Source organism: Fringilla coelebs, assembly GCF_963513975.1.
Source record: "Fringilla coelebs genome assembly, chromosome: 7".
Taxonomy (NCBI): Eukaryota; Metazoa; Chordata; class Aves; order Passeriformes; family Fringillidae; genus Fringilla; species Fringilla coelebs.
In genome coordinates, this window is record NC_140035.1 from 20,287,709 (window position 1) to 20,308,024 (window position 20,316).

The following is a 20,316-nucleotide window of genomic DNA, read 5'->3' on the forward strand; positions in this document are numbered from 1 at the left end:
CTAAGCTGGGGCTGAAAAGGCCACTTGTTTTTCCTCCATCCCAAATGGGTGAAGCTTTTCTAATTTAAATATTTTCTAAATAAAAATTAATACCTTGTCTGGATTATTTTCCATCCTTTATATCAGAGTTTAGCAAAATAATAGAATTTTTTTTTTTTCTGTTAGAAGGGCGGTTTCATGCTCACACCTCAAGAATGGGATACAAGTAGGGACGGGCAGGTGTGCACTGTCTGTACATGTTACACTATCCAGCTTTTGAGGAGCCCCGCTGTCCCTGTGCGGGAGGGCGGGTGTTTAGCAGTAGCTGTGTCAGCTGCTTGGAGCTGCTGGGCATGCCTGTGAGTCCATGGCTATTTCAGCAGAGTTGACATAATTCTTATGAAGCTCCAGTTGTCATGCTTTGGGAATAGGAACTTGAAAATAGCTTTTTACTGGAAACTAACCAGTAGCTTTGTGATACAAATTCCGAAAATACTTCCTTGCAAAAGACTTATTGGAAGCTCATGCAAAAGATTGCAGAAGAATTTTATTACCCATTCCAAGATTATCAAACACGTTTGGCTCCAGGAGATAATTTCTGTTCATCAATTCTGCTTTAAGCTGTAATATTCTTTTGGGGTCTGACATGAAAGGTGGATTTCTGCTTTATTGAGCACATGTAAAGCATAAGGGCACAGCCACAGTAGGGATAGCCTTTGGCTATTAAAACCCAAGTATACTTAGCATGTTTGTTTGGCTTTGCCAAAGCTATATACAAGAACTTTCTCAGAGTCTGTAACCTGAAGGGGCTTTCCTATCACTCTGACTAGTGTTTTGATTTGGAAGGAATAGAAACATCAACATGCCCTCTAATTTCCTCTGCTCTGGTTTTCTTTAATATAATTAGCTTACTAAGCAGTAGAAGATAGGGTCATTAGCAGCAACTCCATTCTTTGTCTTGACATGTTAGCTGCCCACTTTTCCTTCAAAATGATCCTTAAAAATCCAGTTATTTTAAAATTATAAGAGCACATTCAAATTTGTGTTTTTCTTCCTTGTTTCTGTATTCCTTAGTGCTCCATTTGAATCCAGAGAGACTCAGGTGGTGACTGCTTCTGCGCAAGATTTTGTCCTCTTGGAAACCTGTGATATTGTTTACATACAAGGGTATGTAAAGAGGGAAATATGGGGTAGATTCTTAAAAAAGCTCAGGGGATCAGGAGTGTTTTGCTCCGACTCCTAGAGCCTCACCAAATGAGGTGAATGAATAATTAGCTAAGGACAATATATGAGAAACACATGGAAATGAACACCTGTGTGATTTGACCCTCTGTTGTGTCAAACAAGAGAGAGAGATTAGTAATTTGGTAATTTGTAGGAAAGTAAACACTACTGTGCCCAGTCTACATGGGGGTTTGATCATCAGAGTAACCAGGCTTTTTTCTACCTAATTTTGCTCATTGATCCCTGCAACTGCACCCAGCGTTTCAGGGTATAGATTTTATTTTCAACCAGATTTTTCTTTCTGTGTATACTTTTCATTGCTTTTTCTTTCACAACCAAAAAGCACCTGAAAGATTAAAGAAAAAATACCAGTTAGGACTTGTCAAATACCTTTTCCATTCTGTCAGATGTTTTATGAACTGAACTATCTACGTAACTGAATGAATTTTCATTATAAATACAGCAGTTGTGTTTATCTAGAAAATACTGTGGTTAAAAATGACTCATGTATACCTTATAGAACTATTCCACAGTAAACATTTATTTTGTGTATAAGATAAATCCCAAAGGCAGAATTCCCACTTCAGTCTCTGACTAGAATTTCAGACAGATTTTCTGTTTCAAAATCAGAAACCATTTGAGTTCTCTGTATTTTTACAATACTTCGTTTTTGATAACAGCCACTTTATAATGGAGTTTCTGGACTCTGGCATCATCTTTTCTCTGTAAGGTAGAAATTACCACCTCCAAATAATTTTTATTTATTTTTTCTAACCAAATAATAACAGAAACATTTACATTCTATATTACAAACATTTGTTGAAAATGCCATATTTATGTAATTAAACAGAGAAATTCCTTGACATTTTATATTATGAGACAAAAGGATGTATTATGTCTTCTTATTTTGAAGGTACTCTGCGTAGTGCTGTCTGTATGCTGTAAATTAAAGAATGCCAGCTTGCTTCTGTTCTGTCATAGAACTTAATTGCAAGTATAGGATGCATTTAGTCAGGAAAAAAATTATAAAGAAAAAGTCAGTCTAAATTGGAAGCTTGGAGTGTGGTGTTTTCTGAAATTGATGTAAATTGATGCATAATAGTAGTATAGTTGTCAGAAGTAAGGTCTGATCCTGGCTATCTTGCTTCATTACTCACCTCTGATAGAGAAGTCCAGAATGCCTATACCTATATGTTTATGGATACCTTTTTCCTTTTTTAAAAAATGACTAAGGCTTTTATTCTACATTATGAAAGCTTATATTGTCTTGCATTGAAAATTGTGGTGACTCTTGTTAATTTCCTGCTCTTATCTATGCCAAACATTGATTTTGCAAGCAATAATCCTTTTGCAATGTAGGAAAACCAACCAGACTCTTGGTAACTATCTTACTACTTATTTTTTTCCCCCATGACAAATATACTGCAGATTTACACTGCTGTTTTACTGACTGATGAAAGCAAATATTTTCCTAGGAATTGCATTTTTTCTTATCCTGGCAGCTACTGTTTTAATCTCTTCTTACCTTAATTAAGGTAACATTTCATCTTCATTAGATAAATAATATCATCTGTGTATCTCCAGAGTTGGAACCACATATGGCTGTATTGAACTTCTGCAGTACTTTACACCTAAAACAAAGTCAAGGCTAGGATTTCTGCAAGATCTGTAACATGATGCTTAAGAAGGCTTTTCTCAAAACTGTGGTGGGAGTCTCCCTAGGAATTGCAATGTCAGTGAGGAAGAAACAGCCTAGAAATAAGGTAAATAGATGTCCATACTTATGCTTACATAGCTCATAGTTAAACAAAGAAGTTGATAACAAGTGACTTAGAGAGAAGGCGTATAGTTGCAATTTGCTGTGATATGTAAGGTATGAATGCAGAAATAGTGACAGTCTAATGGAACTGAGCTATTTCCTTTAGTCTCAAAGTTGCCTCCTTGTTTTGCAAAAGCTGAGAGGAGGAAATCAGACACAACTGCTGTTGTGAGGGAACTGCTGATGAAGTGAAGGATGATGTTATATGGTGAGGAGAGGGCTGTTCTCTGTCCTTGGTCTAGGCAGAGTCTGGTTCATGTCTGCTGAGATGCCTTAAGCACTATCCTTCTGCAGGTCTAGTAGAGATGCCAGTGAATGTCTTGTAAGGAAAAGATGGGAATGACTGACTATTCATCTCTTCCGAATGTGGATTCTTGCAATGCCTTTTTGCTACTACAATTAACTTTTTCCTGTGAGTTATCTAGGGAGATGTAAATTACCTCTGTTGTACATATTTTTATTAGAACAGCTTTCATGTTTCATCTTTTTTCATTCAAAACCAAGTATTTTACTTGAGCATCTAGATAAAACTGCTTTTCAGACTTCCCAGACATCCTCTAATTTTATTCCAGCAGTAGCAAGAGGAAGTATTCTCTTATTCTTCTTCACAGATTTGCACAATGCAGGTACCAGGCAGATATGTGATAATGAGTTATGGTAGTCTGACTCCAACATTGCTGATAGTTTGGTACAATTAAATCAAGCCTAATCTTAAAATAGGCCTAAATCCTGAATAAATATAGCATTAGGATTGCACTGAATAATCCCTGCCTTTTAAAAACAGTAATTGAATGCACAAATATTAAAGACAAACCACATGAGGCCCCAGTACATAAGATTTCTAATCTACTTACCAGGATCATTTTATATGGCTAGATTCAATTAAAAAAGATAAATACATTCAGTTTTCTCAGTGGAGAACCTGTACATACTTTGTATTCTATCTAACTCATAGGGTGTAATTTTAAGCATTCACTGCGGCTGTGATTTGAATTTTTTTGACCCTCCCAAAAATGAATTTATTGCATTAATAAAAGTTGTGGAAGACCTGTCAAATCTTACGAGGCAGTTTGACATTTTTCACTCTAAGGTGTCTGCCCTCCTCTTTCTTTGCATTCTCTGTCAGGGCTGAAGGGAAATGTGTATTTCTGCCTTCCTTCTCTCCTTCCCAGATTCCTGCACTTGCTTAAGCTGCTGGTGAAGGGCTGGGAAGGTAGGGTTAGCAATGTTCTAAAAGAGCAGCTGCTGCAAGACACTCACAGCTCATCTGTCAATGTCCAGAAATTTGTAGAGAATATTTGCTTGTCATGACCTGTCTGGCAGTTGAGTTAGATTTGAGTCCAGGAGATGATAAGAGGATTCCCAAACTCTCATACAGATTTAGATACTAGGTTGTTTGCATGATCTGGGTTGATGCCTTGGTCTAAAGTGGAAACTTGTTTGCAAAATTTCTGTATGATTACCCATTTGTCTACAATGAATGAGTAAAGTGAGGTCATATTATTAATCATCTAGGAGTGCCAATACTTAGGCACTGAGGAACTATTTAACATGATGGTACTACTAGACTGTAGCTTTGTCTGACCTGTTGTTAGGATTGGATCAAGTAATATGTATTACTAAAGCCAGAAGCTAGATGGTTGAGCAACATTGCCTGAGAAGTTTGTAATTTATGCAAGGAACTAACCATTTATGATGGTTTATTATCAGCATAACAAAAACTGACCAGAAAAGTTTGCTGTAAATCTCAGCTTAAATTTTGTGTGTAGTTTATAAAGGTCATTGTGCCCAAGGCTCCTTATTTTTCACTAAATCGACTACCACTTCCATGGCCCAGTTGCATTTCAGCAAACATCATTTCAGTGTGCTGTGACACACCCAGTGAATTTGCACAATGTGTGCTTGAGGGAAGCCCTGATCTTTTTACATGTGAGGACAATGATTCAAGTGTTTAAAATTATCTGAATGTTCTGCATATCAATTCAGCATTGTTGTAATGCCCGAGTCTTTCTAAATGTGAAATTAGTAGATTTAAGACCCAGAGCTCCCCTGCAGTGTCCCCATAGATAGATTGTAAGTCACAATAACATGAGACAACCTAATTACCATAGTCATTGAAGGGAGTGAATGCACAGTAGGCACTGGATTATGAATGCTCAGTTCCAAGGAATCCATTCCCTGAATGGTTGCTGCTGGGTCCTTCACAGGCACGTAGGGTTTTTTATCCGTTTAGGCATAAATTTGTTGTACAGACGTTGTGACAATATCATTACTTAAAGTATTTGCAAAGCTGTGAAAAATTAATCAGCAAATACAAAATATATTTATGCAAATGCATAATTATTTTTTTTTTCTTTTCACGTTGAATTGGGGCAGGCAACAGGGATGGGTGTGTGGTGGAATCTGCTGATTCTAGTTTAGAATTTCATGCATGACTCCTCTGTCCCATTTGCATTTGTTTTTGGTATTCTATATGACATTGCAAATGTGGAGATGGTGCCAGTCAGAAAATCAGCAAAACCTGAGGAACTTAGATTTTAACTGCATAGCTGAAGACTATTTTTTGTTTTCTTATTTTTCTTTTATTTTTTTCTGTTTCTTTATTTATAATAGTAGCCACAACACTGTTTCCATCATTAAAAGAATAGGATCCTGTTTCAAGCTGGGGAACAGGCACCTTTCTGTCTTTAAAAACAGTACCTATGTTCAGTTAGAGAACTGAAGCTTAGTGTAGTTTTTCTCTAGAAATTTTGTTATGTTCTCTGTTTATGGTTTACATTACTGATTTCTAAAACTGGACATAGCAACTATCTTACTTTCCAATGATAATTGATGTTGCAGTGTTCATTTTTCTCTTTATTTTAAAGTTTAAAAATTTAGAAACTCATGGGCAGGTTCTGCTTGGTAGCACCCAAGTCAGATGGTCCACATCCTTTCTACAATATGTCCAAGCTTTCTTCTTCTCACAACATGAGCATGCATGCGAGCACTCACAATTCATCTTCAGTAGGACCAATTTATGTCATCTGGAGAGAGACTTTAGTCAAAGGAGAATAAAGCAGATTTGTTGTCACTGTATTGGGTGTATATTGCTAGAAAATCTTCAATGCAGATGGTGCCCTAGAGAGTTTAAGTGTAGATAAATCTCCATCCACACTTGTTCCCATGTAGCTCCAGTGGCTGAGTTGGGCAGGTTTGGCAGTAAGCTTTTTATGAAAAACTTAACACTTTGAAAGCTTTCATCTTAAATTGGTTTGGTTACAAAACTGACTGGGAAAAGAAGCTGGAAATGTTAATTTTTTTCTGTCATCTACCATTTCCCCCCTTTCAAATACTGCACTGAAATAGTTACACAGAGGCTGGTCTGAGTATCTGCATTTTTGCGAGTCGCAAAATAGCCTTGAAGGACAGAATTTTGTTCTAAATATCACTGTTCTGTGTTGTGACTGGGTTCACTTCTACAGTGGGACAAGTGCAGCATACCTGTATTTACCAAATGAGAATGGTTTTCACTTTGTATTTACTGTACAGTTTAAGAGCAGAAGCTGTGCCCAGAAGTTAAAGTGAATTGGGAGTGTCAGTTCTGCTAGCTCCCCAAATACTTTTTATGGCAAAGATTAGAGAATTTTAAAGATGGCTTGCACCAACTCTAAAAGAATGACCCCAGGAGAAATATCTGTGGACTGCCTTTTTTTTTTTTCTTGTTAGTTTGTTTGATTTGTTATGGTTTGGGGGTTTTTTAAAATATAATGTTAGAAAATGCTCCCTTAAGATTAAAAAATAATCTACTCCTAAAGCAGTGAAAAGATTCTGTTTAATGCTGTTTTTAAAATAATAATCTGATTTCCTAGTTAGTAGCATTTTAACTCCTAGTTTTTATCAGCATTTTGGTGAGGACACAATCATCAGATAAATGGTTTTGTTAGAGTAAGAATTTATTTATTTAAGAAAAGAGTGAACGCATATAGTACAGTAACACTGCAGGAATGGTATGTCTTCAATATTTACAGGTGCTTAAATATGCAGACAGATTAAAAAAGTACATTTTATAACATGCCTGATTGTTTGAGGATCTAACTTTGACTTTAAGGTTACCTTGTTTTCAGTGGTAATTAAACTCTTTCCCTGCTTCAGTCTCAAAGAAAATCTCCAACAAACGTATCTGCCTATTTAGGCACATTTTTTCTGAGGACACATCTTCACAAGAAAGCAAAGCTGTTGCTGATGGTATGTTTAGCGTCATGAGTCTCATTGAATTGATTTTTGAATACAGCTTCACAGGTTGTGGCAAGAGTGCTAGAAATAATTTTGTTCCATTACAAAATTTTTCCACATCAACTACACTTAATGTTTCACATCTGTGATAAAAAAGATCAATTCCTCAACTAGGTCTTTAAGAAAGAAATCAAAATATATATTTCAGAACTTAAAGGGAGATCTCTTTGTTTCTGAGACTGCTGAACTACAAAACTGTATCTGTTCTGTAAGGCTGGGAGGGTATTTGAGGCAGGGAATGAAGTTGGAATATTTCATCTTGAAGTCAGCACTTCAAGTGGTAGTAGGTAGTGCCCCTGTATCAGTGGGTGAGGGCCTGAACTGATTTTCTGAGGGCTCTGCAAAACAAGATGGGCCACCCCCTGCTCAGCCCCAGCCCTTTGGGACAAAGCTGTCATTATTTGATAGAGATTCAATGGTGCTTTATGAAATGAAAGCTGTGGAGGCCTGCATGGCTGTAGTCTTTGCTTTCACTGCGTGTTAACCACAGGGTGAGTAATTGAATGCTCATCCATGTGTGATTGTCTGCACTGCCGCAAGCTCATTATCAGCATTAATGTGCTGAAGTCACCCGAGGTTCCCTAATGGCACTCTATGTGGCCACCACAAGAAATTCTGCTTTGTCCTTGTCCCAAGATGCTGGCCAGCAGTTTCCAGTAGCTGTTGGAAAATCTCAATTTATAGAATTATTATAATTCCTTTCTGTGTTCCTAAAGCCACCAGCTAGACTCCAAAATCTGCCAAGAACTTGCATGCTTGCGTGATCTGGCAGCAGCCAGGTGCTGTGGCTCTAATTCTGTTTTATTTAGGAAGAGGGCTGGGCGAAGCTGGTTAAGCATTGCATAGAATGAGACCATAGAGAAAGATCAGAGGAATAAAAACCATAATACATTATGTGTTATCCAAGGTTTGTGGAAGAATGGCATGTGGGGGCTTCATATTGTATCCTGGAATCAGGAGGTACTTGGTTATTCCATTTCTGCTGCATTTTCTTCAGGGTTTTCCATGAAACTCCAAGAGCTGTATCTGCGTTGTCCCGTGGTGCTAGCAAAGGTGTCTAAGTGGGTGAACACACCTAGTATTTACAGTGAAAACCAGCAGTGAAGACAAAGAGGATGCGGTAAAGTGTAGAGCTGACATGAGGAGAGGCAGCTGCTCCCACCTCTGTGAGGACAGGTTGTCTAGAAGATACTCTTGGCAGTTCAGAAAAACTTTTGCTGATGTTTATTGCGTTCTGGATCTCTACAAAACCCAGTCATACTTGCTAATGCACTACTCTGGGAAATCAGTGATTTCTGAGAAAAGATAACTTGACCCACTTTGCTGAGAAATTTCTTGAATGTCCTCGTTGCATCACTCCTTGATACTATATTGGCAATCCTGTGACAGAATTCCTACACCACCAGTTTCCTGCCAGGGGCATTTTTGTCCTTGTGGCTCATGCCACTCCTTAAAAAGGCTACTAATCTCTCCCAGAAGCAGCCATAAACATGCTCTGCTAAATGCAGTAGTGGGAGGAAAGACAGACTTTGCCGCTGGAATGGGAATTGGAAATTCAGAACATGTCCTCTGCTGCCCAGGGGAGCACTGGCAGCTGCAAGGGCATTGATCCATATCAAAGGTGAATAAGAGGATGGAGAAGACAGACCAATCTTTTTTTTTTTTATATATTTACACAGAGGTAGAGAAAAAAATATCAGCAACTATTTCAGGCAGCTTTTTTGGGTAAATGGCAAAGCATTTTGGTATGCAGGAAACAACTATTTTCCCTCTAGAGTTTTCGGCACTTGAAAGGAAACAAGCCAAGTCCAAAACTCTAAAGAGGAAAGCTGTTACAGAGACTGATTATTTGCCCTCTAAAGCTTTTTACAAGTTTCTCTTGCATCAGACAGAATCATGATTCTTCTACATCCAGGTAATACTACGGTGTTTCATTTGCAACCGATAACTCCATGTGAAAACGGACAGTACTGGAGCTTTATAAAATTAATAATGCTACCAATAACATTATATGTGGAATATTCCATGTAATTCAGTCCTCAAAATAGCTACTAATAAAGTGGCAAAATAATGAAGAATATTTATTGCAGTTTTATGAGGAGACTTGAAACTCCACTTATGCTTCAGAAAATAGGGAATGTTTTTAGAATGTTGTTGTTCTGTTTTAAAAACAATTTTCCTCTAAATCATTACTAAGCTGAGGGGTTTGATTGTTTGTCTGTTGGTTTACAAGGGCCCTTGGGTTAGAGGCATGTTTAGTGCATGTGTAGTGTGATGACTGTGGTTATGTGCATGTTCTCACAGCTACACTGCTGTATTCATGCAAACCCTTCTTGGCCTCAGAGATGCTCTGTGCAAACTTAGGAAGGAGGCTTTTTGTAAGTCAACTGCTCAGGACTTCTCCAATGCAGAAAGGGGGATCACAATATCAAATATGAAGTAATATTGTGACTGGAGGACAAAGATGCAAAAACCTAAGGGGTTAGAGGGTGAGGCACTCCTGTGCAAGTACAATTTATTTTATATGAAACAGGAAGACTTGAACAGCAAGAAAATTCATTTTGTCAAATCCTCATTCTGCCTAATTTTGCATCTTGCTATGGCTGTAACATGGGCCTTGCCAAGTCAGCAGGAATTGTATGCCTGGATGGGGTAACACCTGTACTGGAATCAGGGATTGAATGGATGGCTAGAAATAGACCAGTTTGAAGGCTGAGTTTGGCCTTTTAAAGAAGTCAGAGCAGAGGCATTTGGTTTCACTCTTGTATTTATAAATAGCTGTCAAATAGTGCAGCACAGTTCAGCCTTGCAGCCCAGGGTCAGTAGGGATTGCCTGGGAGCTTTTATCAGCTGTCAGCGCAGCAACTGTGGGGTCCTGGGTGGAGCACCCAATTCCTGTGAGTTCCCCCTCCCTAGATGGTGTAGCTGGAAGCAGTTCCTCTGCTCAGAATAGACTGCTGTCACCTCTTAGCCACAAAGAGGGCACTTAGCAATGAGGATGGGATTTGAGAAATGAGAATTCTTACTTGGTTTTCACTTTCCAGGCATCAAGGCTGCTCAGTCTTGTCTGTACCACTCTCCTTTTCCTTTATCCCCTGTCCCCACCCCTTCGCAGACCATGAAAACAAAGCATTCGAACTGGTTTCTGTCCCAATGCTCTCCTCCTGCCTTCCAGTACTTGGGGTATGTGGTGAACAGCCGTGGTGCCAACAGCCCCAAAGTCTTGTGCTGGCATTGGAACAAAGCAGCAGGTGTTTTATACTGCTGCTTTATACTTTGCGATTCAGTTTTATGTCATGTGAAAACTTTAGTTCTAATTTGTGCCTCTCAGTATTATAAAAAGGTTTTATTTATTACAGCTCTGATTCTAGCTGCAGATAAAATGATGCTTCTTAAACTAAAAGCGAGGATGAGATGGAATTTCTGAAAAATTCAGTTCTTATTTTACAGTGGCATTTGGGATGCCCACAGTATTTCTGTGTTACCAGGACAGAAAAGTAAAGAAACAATAACCCAAGATAACCTACTTTTCACAATAGAAGTTTTGTGGGGTTTTTTGTATAATGGCAATACAGTTCTTTTTGAAAGGTCTTCAAATGCACTAATGTGACTTTCAAATGAAGTTGTGGAAACCAAAGGACAATCATTCCGACACTATTCTAGAGATCAGATGACGAAAATGCAAAAATATTGTACTACTGTAAATCCAAACCCAGTGAGATAACAGAATTCAGTAAGGTTAAATCAGAGAGGCAGAAGGATGAACTGGGTTCTGATCAAATAATTGTTCTACAATTGATAAGAGTAGGCAGCTGTTGGAATCCTAAAATAATGGGCCATCACTAACAGGTTACTATTAGAGGAGGTTTCATTGTAATGCCTGTTTGGAATAATAATTGTTATGAAATAATTTTATTCTGCAGTTTCTGAGGCATAAGGATTTGCAGTTGCAACTGAGCAGTAGGGAACCAGGGCCCCTTTCATCTTTAGGTGATAAGCATATATGGTTCCTGCACTTTCCTGTTCTGAAAAGGACCCTGCATAGTTCAAATATCAAAGGGCCAGCACTCTGCTCTGTTCAGAGGAGCTCATTCTGAACCTCACTCATATCTAAAGAGTAGCAATGGGTATTAAGGAAATGAAGATAAATAAAGATAAATATTTTGCGCCACATGTGGCTGAGCAAAAGAAAGTTACTAGTATAAACCAAAGTCCCAACTGAAATGTTTTAAAATCCGAATTTCTGTTTACCTGCTTATCCCCAAAGGCTGTGTCCCATAGTTACAGACGTGGCAATTACACAAGAGCCAGAAAAGGTGGCAACAGAGTGGTAGTGTCGTGCTAGCTGAGGTAGCCACATGTAGTGACACTGAGCACCTGCTTTGCATATCTTCCCACCAGACTCTGATGTTCTGGGAAAGAGCAGGGAGAGGATAGGGAGACACAAGTGAGTATCTTCTGTGTCAGTAGGAGTACCACTCAAAAGATATGATGGACACTGTGAAGGAGTTGAGACTGCATCTGTGTAATTCATCACATCATTCTATTTGTCTGAAAGGGCTGTTTTGGACCATGTGGTCCAGAAGTCAGGCATTGTCAGGCATCCACAGGCCTTGTCTGAGAGGTCTGAAGGTTTCATTTTGAACATGTTTGTTTAAATAAGAAAATGACTAAATTCCTATATTTAGAAGATGACTAGGCCTTCAGTTTTCGATGTATTTATTCATATGTCTAATTATATTTCAATGATTGCTTCCTTTACAATTATTAGAAGTACTTCTGTAATAAAGTCAGCATATGTGCATCTCCAAGAGTAGGGCTTAAATATCAATAAACTGTTTGTCTCTTTCCAACTGTCCTCTCATTTTTCAAGCTAAATGACAAAATTGCTAGAAAAAAGTAAAATATTCAAGATACTATGTTTTTTAACAAGAATCATACCAGTTACTGCTTTGTTAAGAGAAAAAGGAAAGAAGGGAGGGAATAGGAGTAAGAGGGAAACCTAGCTAATGATTCAAAACCCTATAACTATAGTCCTGTCACTGCCAGAATTTCATTCTTGCCAAATGTGCCCTTTATGATTTTGATCAATGAAATATTGGAACAAGTTTTTTAGAAACCTGTTTTAGGTTTTACGTTGTATGTTTTCTTTCAAGAAAGGCGGTCATATTTTTTAGAAGTTCTAGAACTGCAGCTCTCAGGAAAATAAAAACTTTGAAGCAACTAGTAAAAAACCCCAAACTTTTAAAAGTAGTAGTTTCTGTTGTCCCTGTCCAAACTAATCTTTCTTGCTATTCTTTAGGAACATAGAAGCATCCTCTCTATTTAGATCCACTCTTATTTCCACTAGTAATTTGTGGAAAATCTTCAGGTTTTCTACAGTTAAAAACTACTTTCTTAGCCATAGATTTTAAAATAAAGTCTTTATATATTTTTATACCTTTAACTAATGAATTTTCATTCTGCATAATGTATTTTTGAATGCTATGACGTTTAAGAGGGTTAAATATGCAGGGTATAGAAGAGCGGTAAGTTGCAAATAAGTGGAGCTGTGCTGCTTAAAATACAAATTCCTTTATTGGATGTGGTTTCAAATTGTAATGGATTAGATTAAATGCTATGCTGCATAGTATGGATTAGAATGATTAGAATGAGAAGTCTGTTGACTACTGGATAACAACACACTGGAACTTCAGGGGTTAAGTGCCATCCCTTTTGGTGCAAGGAAAATACCTGCCTAGTCTCAGAAATAGCATAGAGTGCTACCTGCTAATGTAGAGATTAACAGCGTGTGCTGAGAATCCCTCTCCCTCTTGGTGACAGAGGCTGATCCATTGGAAGGTTATTGCTCAGCCAGGAGACAACAATCATCTACACAGTTTATCAGTAGGGTAATATGGAACTGCCAAGAATTTCATATCCATGAATGTGCATTCATATGAATAACACCTAAGGTTATGTCTCTCTAATGAAGGCATGTGGAGACAGGGCACACAAATATTTAGGTGTTGGCTTATTGTAGTCAGCAGCTTCTTTAACATGAAAGAGACAGGTCTTCTTATAAAATATTTGAGAAGTGCTTTTGTTCTGAGTCGCTATGTGAATAAGAAAAAACCAAGTAAGCGTGCAGGGGACAGTCCAGATTGTTGTCATGAAATATAAACAAGATGACAGTAGAATACGGCATAAGAAACCATGGAGAATTCAGAAAATTAGTGTTGCTTGAAAAATGACTCCCTTTTACTAATGCCATTGTTGGAAGACGAGCATGAGCCCAAGAAAACTAGAGACTTTATTGGATTCTTGCTCTCTGAAAGGATTTTCATGCTGCCAGTTGAATTGTAACAATGAGTCAGTTGCTACTAGCAGCCTGCTTGGAAAGAGTAGATGGATTTGGCAGCATTTATACTGAGGAGACTTTGAGCCTGCTGGGAACTTGAGGGGCAAAGGGAGGAGGAAGTACTCGTAACCTTCAGAAGGGCAGACAGACATGACTTCTGGGTTCATGCTGCTCCTTCAGTTCCTGAGATCACAGCTTGATAAGACTGGGGATAAGCAACAGATAGTAGCCTGCCTTTTTTTTGGGCTCTGCTTTGGCAATTACACGTGTTCTAACATATATAATTGCATAATTATGAGCATGGAAATACAGAATCAGTGTGTGTTCATCCTATTTCCTCAGTACTTCATCAGTTGATACAGTATTTTCTTAATTGTGAGTTTTATATGGATTTACTACTCTCCTTAAGATTTGAATGAGAGCATTTATGAAATTTCTGAACTCCCCCAAGTGGAATTTTAACTGTTGTTTATCGTACCAGAGGAGTAAAGGGGAGTACATTTGAGAAAGTTTGAAATAGGGTGTTTGGGAGAAACCACAGAAAGTAAACTGACTTTTAATCCAGGAACAGAATAGGATTTGTAATGGGAGCAGTATTAGTGGAAACGTGGAAAATACGGAATTTGCAAAGGGACATCATGCCTCTTGGAATTCTTTCAAGCAGGCAACGACCCTGTAGATAAAAAGATGAGTCAGTTGTCACGATCACCTTGGATTTTTCAAGTTGCCTTGAGTCCTCAAGAACTTAAACTGGTATGCAATGAAGAGAAGATCCTTTTGTAGATTAAGAGATGACTGAAGAAAATATGAGGAATTAATATTTCTCCCAGAGATAAATCCCAGGGGAATTTATGCCATTTGCCATGTTTGAAAACCTAAGAAGGGATGTGAGCATTAGGGACCTAATCTTTACAGCCTCTGTACATTTTTGTAAGTCAAAATTAAAGCTGATTCAAAAGAAAAGTTTTTATATAAATGACTGAGAAATAAAATAGCAAGACTAAGGTTCATATTGTACAAAGAAAGTTGCTTCAATTAAAAAGTTGACTTTGTACTAACTTGTTCCACTGAGGATCTTGGTCCCTCTATGGTAAATCCACCATCCTCTCAATGGTCAGTAGCAATCAGAAAGGGAATTAGGAAATTCAAAAATAAGGAATTACAAATGGAATACCATATGAAGCCGGGTGTATAATTATGCTACTGCTCTAAATCATGTCTTTGCATGTTTTGTGGTATCCTGACTATTCTGTCTCAAGAGGCATAATGTAAAGGAACAAAGAATGCCCAAACTGTTTAAAAACTGTTAAAAAGTGCTTAAAATTATATCTATTTGATATAGGAATCGGACAATGAGGCTTCTGGGTAAGACCTGATTATTCAAGTGGGATATGACAGAAGTTTATAAAATCATGAATAAGGTGACTATAAAATGTTAATTCATATCTGATTATATAACAATAGCAGAGCAGGGGAGTTTGAAGTAGAAAGTCCCTTTTCACACAGTGTACAATTTATTTGCATATCTCGTTTCCACTCTGCTGTAGAGATCAATAATACAATTCTAAATACAAATTGGGTTATATAAATTAGAAACTATCAATAAATACAGTGGTCTGAATGAACCCATGTCCAAAAAAAAATTCAGAAACCAGCTGTGGCTGTGGGTTCTGCTGCAGCTTCCCTCTATGATACTGCAGCGCTCTGTTGCCCTTAAATTAATCGTCAGTCTTTTCCACTTGGAAATGGAGATTGCAGTAATGCTGTATGTCACAGGGGAAGAATGGAAATGCTTTGAGATATTACTTTATGCTCTGTGTGGAACACACATCATTACTGTAGAATACCTGCTTTTTATTTTATTAATGTTAAGAACAGTTCCACAGTAAAATGGGTAAGTGTACCTTTATTTGCAGTCAATAAGCAAATTATCATGTGCTTGATCTACCTGCCAATTAGGTTGCTCAATTGCTTAAAAGTGGACCTTGATCCCTGGAGATCCTGACTGACTTTATAAGAAGCTAAATAACAGGAACTGATGCATGTACTTCATTCTGTGTGGCCATAAATTCACTTTACGTGTTTGTATGCTAGAAAACATCGTATTTATCTGCTGTGTCCTAAAAATACACACCCACAAGTAAAGAAAGCAATCTATATGTGTCATGCAGGAAATGATAGGAAAGGTACAGCCCTAGTGAAAACTGAGAGCATCTCTCCTGGACTGTATCATTTTACTTTCCTCACTTGTTTATGTTCCCAGATGTGTGGAATGAGCTTGGATAGGTTTGGGGTGTTGTCTTTGAGATTTCTGGTGTGAAAGACATGTAAACAAACAAGGCAGAGCACTCCCAGCACACCCACACAGGGACTGATGACTGCAGTTGAAAAAAAAAAATAGTTGTTATAATGCATATTTTAGAATAATTCCTCTTATCACATAAAATGAGACTGGGCTTATATAAATATGATTACTATATGAAAGTTCAAAACCTTTTAGAACTCCTGGAAAAAAAATTACCCTTGACAGAATTAAGTTGGAGAGTATGACCAATGAAGTAATGGTCTGAAAATGAACACTAGAGCAGTTGCAGTGTACAGAAATGAGGAAATGTGTTTGTGCAATAAATATTTTACCAATTCATAATGTTACTGAAATAATTGTTTAAAACTCAATGCATTAAATTTTCATTGCCTACAAGGCACAATTATTTTACCTTTTCATATGAAGGTGCTTGAAATTTAGATATATAGAAAGATGGGGGAAAATAATGAGAAAACAGAATACCTAATGAATACAAAATTCAAAACTGCTTTTGAAACCTTTCCAATACGGTATAAAAATTTGCACTTCCATAATTAATGAATGACCTTTTCTTCCTTGACCTAAATTTTAGCTGTTTGCAACAAATGAGCAAAGGAAAAAAAATCACTTGAAGTCAGCGAAGCCAGCACAGCAGCTTCCATAAAACCCTTTGCCAAATTGATTAGATTTGCAGTTCACTCACTAAGCCTGCCTGGTCATGGTAGCATCATGCAATGAATATTTTCATTGAATAAAATCGGAATTGCAAAGGAACTAATTTTTTTTTTGTCTGAATACTTCCATAGTGCTTGCTTAAATATGAAATTGTTTCTGATTAACTCATGTGTGAGCAGTCTTATTCTGAAAAAAAATTCTTCCTGTTGAGCCTAATGTAGTTGTTTAATAATTAAACAGAAGCAGGTAATTGGAAAATACTGCAAATGCAGACAATCCTCAGTCCTTTTCCTTTGATAGCTATAAATGGTTCAAGGTTGGATAAAAAAGGAGTATTTAAAAAAATTCTTCCTTGGATAACAGATTGTCTTATTTTGTTGACTTTCTTAATTTGTTTGACTAAATGAGAAAGTTAAAGGTATCTGATAGTTTTTTCATATAAAATGGTACAGGTAGATGGGCATGAGGGTAGAAGAATATTTTATGAATCTTTCATGAAACTCCAGAATGAAAGGTTTCATTGCTCAGCAGGGAGCTTATGAGAACTGCAGTGTGTATCAGGCTCCACATAACTGCTCTTCATATCCAGGCAAAACAGGGAGCGAGAACAACCTGCTTTTCCTTCAGTGAGTAGCTCAGATCCTGAGCAGACTGGGCCTTTAAAGACTTCATTTAGAAATTTTTAACAGCCTTTGCATAATTAACATTTTCATCATTGTTGGTGAGTGTGTTAGCAAGTGAGACTTAATATAACAAAAGATTGAATTTACTCATTATGAATTGATTTAAAAGACTATGATTAATTAAAACAATAAATTCTCCAGAAAAGAAATAGTTTTGACTGCTGGTGATCCAAAATAACTAGAAAAAGATTACTGTGGTGCTCTAGTCTGTCTTGTCCTGTTTGTTTTTCAGAAATCAGGATGTTAATCTAAAGAGAAATGTCAATATATTTGTTAGATTTATTTTTGTTAAAAAAAAAAAAGAAAAAGAAAAAAGAAGACGTTTTCTATTAGCAAAGAAAAAGTAAAGGAAGTAGAGGAAGTATCTTTCTGAGATTGCTTTATACCTTAACCAGAGAAGCAGTCCTTGCTAGCTTGGTCTGCAGCTGTCTGAAAACCACATTTAAACATGTCTTGACCACAGGTCCTGTTGAATCAGTGGCAGACAGCTTAGTTGGCACATGCAAATGAGCTGGCTGTAGTACCAAAATGGTAGAATTTATAAAGACAGTGGCTATAGAAAAAATTAAATCTATTAGAAAAAAAAAAGAAGTTGGATTTCTTTGCATGGTTCTTGTGAATCACTGGAAGCCTCTGTGCAATCTGAGGGAGGTTTACCTCCCCCATGGAAGCCAAACAGCCAGCTGGCTGGCCTCAAAGCTGGGTCTGATCCAGGACCTGATGGGAGAACAGGTGTAACAAGTGTGGAAATGACCAAGCAGCTGCTTCCACTAGTTTGCTGCCAGAGGCGCTCAGGGTCTCAGCTGTGCTGTTACAATAAGCTAGATTGTGACCTAGAGACCAGAGGCCTTGAGTGACTGGAGTTCCTATCTTATGCCTTGCAGGTTCTGCCCCAGGGCCAGGTCCTGTCCAGCACCAGCACTCAGTGCAGTTCTTGGAGGTAAGTGCTATCAAGGTTGTGTGGAATTGTGTTCTGGGTGATGGCCAAAGACTCTTTAGTAAGGTCTCTGTGAGCTAGGAGAGTGAAAGTGTTCTGAACAATAATCCTTTCTGGCTCTTGATGGGGTTAAAATATGTCCTGTGGAGGTGTGTCTTGCTTTCAAAGTTTCTGGGGAAAATCTCCAGGGAGATCCTGTGAATAACTTGCTTGTAAACCTTCTCTCTTCACTCCCTGCCAACACCTACCCAAGAAATACCTTAATCTTTTAGATCTCCTCTGCTTCCTTATATGCCATTGTTGGCTGCTTTGGTGCAGATTAGTTGGAAGATGCACATTGAGGGAGAGTTGGCTAGAACTGCACAAAAGTTTGCATCTGATATCAGGTTATGTCTCTCTACACTGGTGAAAAGTTCTCCAAGAGACACAAGGTTTCATGTGCAGGACATATGGCAGATGAAGGAAAGCATGAATGGTATAGATGGGTCTGGGATGGATGCAGTCAGTGATACAAGTTTCAGCTGTGGTAATGTAAGAGCTTTGGGGATATAAATGTCTCTCAGAGAGAACCACAGAATGGGGCAAATCTTACATAGTCGTATATGTTACTAGTGAATTAAAACACAGGCATACATTCAAACCACTGCCATTTTTTGCCTTAGTTATAAGTAATTTTGAAGGAGTATCTTTAATTCCTTCAATAGAAATCCAAACTATGGCTGCTTGATTCCCACTTGTCACCAGTGTTTCTCTGACCTCTGCCCAGCTACACTCATAAAGTGCCTCCATGTATGTTTACATTGATGTTTACTCTCCAAACAGTTCTCGTCATTTTAAAACTACTTAAGGAATGTACCTGACAACTTGCGTGGAAAAACATTCTCTAGATGTAAAAGACTGAAAGAACTGCTGTATACACTGGTCTCAGTGTTCACTAAAATTCCAGGTCTGGACTGAAATATTTCTTTTGGCTCATATTTTTATTTGTGTAATACTATGTCTACCAAGGTAAAATATTTGACATTACAAGCAAGCAAAGGATGGCAGAGTATCATCTTGTTGTTTTAGACATCAAAGAGAAAAAACAAAGTTATAGGAATATAGTAACATCTTCATTTGGAACTGTAGTTTAAATAGAGAAAATAGTTTAAAAAGCTGCATTTTGGTAACCTTTCTGAAAAGATAGTAAAGAGAGAGAGACTGAGACATTCCTCATCCAGTTATAAATGACATAAATACAATCAGTGTTATATTTGTGTAAGTCAGAATACCAAGTGTGTAAATGTATCTATTTTAATGCTCTGGATTTAGATTGTTTAGAGCTCTTGCTATGCTCTTGCATAGTGTTGAGCAGTTTATTTTACTTACCATTCTAAGCCCCTTTATCTCCTATACTGCTGTTTGCTATTTCTAATGATTGTTACGGAACCAAGAACATAAATGAGGACATACTGGCAAAGATAGTCTGATAACCTGGCTGCATAAAAATGCAGGTGTTTCTTGTAGGTCTTAAGATGCATCTGTTCAATGACTGTAAATATTTTTTCTAGAACATGCAGTTCTAGAAATGGTATGCATATTGTGTTCAGGAGAAACCATCCAATCATTCAGGCTACTAACACTTAAACCTAGTTTATATTTCTGAATTGAAACAGTGCTGTATCTTTGGAACTTGTATAGTGAACCAAAACAAACCTTTTTGGTGGTATCAATTTTTTTCATCTGGAATTACATAAATTAAGAAATTATGAAATCAAGCAATTCTTTAAAAGGAAATGAGATGGGGATGTTTACATATTTTGTCTTTTCAAGACCATTTGATGTGCTACATTAAAGGTGCACAGCTGAACATCCACAAATTGTGTATTTCTTTGTGTAGTATATTGTTGATACAAAGGATAGAATTTTAGAAATGTAAAACATTGTGCCTTGCCTTTCTTCAAGGGAAACCCTTAGTATGTCTTGCCAAGTTGTAGCTTCTGCATTCCACCTCTTTTATTTTCCAGAAATGAATTTTTTTGCTTTGTAATTAGCTAAATGGTTGTATAGAGGAGGAAAGTAATGCTGGCAGTAATACGT